The sequence below is a fragment of the Myotis davidii genome, unplaced genomic scaffold (assembly GCF_000327345.1).
Source record: "Myotis davidii unplaced genomic scaffold, ASM32734v1 scaffold1703, whole genome shotgun sequence".
NCBI lineage: Eukaryota > Metazoa > Chordata > Mammalia > Chiroptera > Vespertilionidae > Myotis > Myotis davidii.
Window position 1 is genome coordinate 467,715 of NW_006293780.1, and position 321 is coordinate 468,035.

A 321-nucleotide genomic window follows, 5' to 3' on the forward strand; every position below is an offset into this window, starting at 1 on the left:
TCGCAGAGCCCAGCCGCGGGGGAGCCGGGTGCGTGCGCATTATCCCAGCTCCACGCCGGGGGTTGGACCTGGGCCCTCTGACTTTGAAGTTGGTTGTCGTGTCCTGCTTCTTCCTGGGAATGGTGACACCTCACTACAGGTCCCAGAATGGAATTCCCGTGACTACGGTGTTGGACCTCCAGGTCTGCCCATTCACGTTTCCGTTCTGCGGACCGCTCCTGATGGACCGCACACAATGCACCAGCCTCCAAGAGGGCATTCTTGGCGCCTGGCAGTTTATCTTCAGCCCTGTCTTCCCGGTGCTTTTACAGGCACCACCTT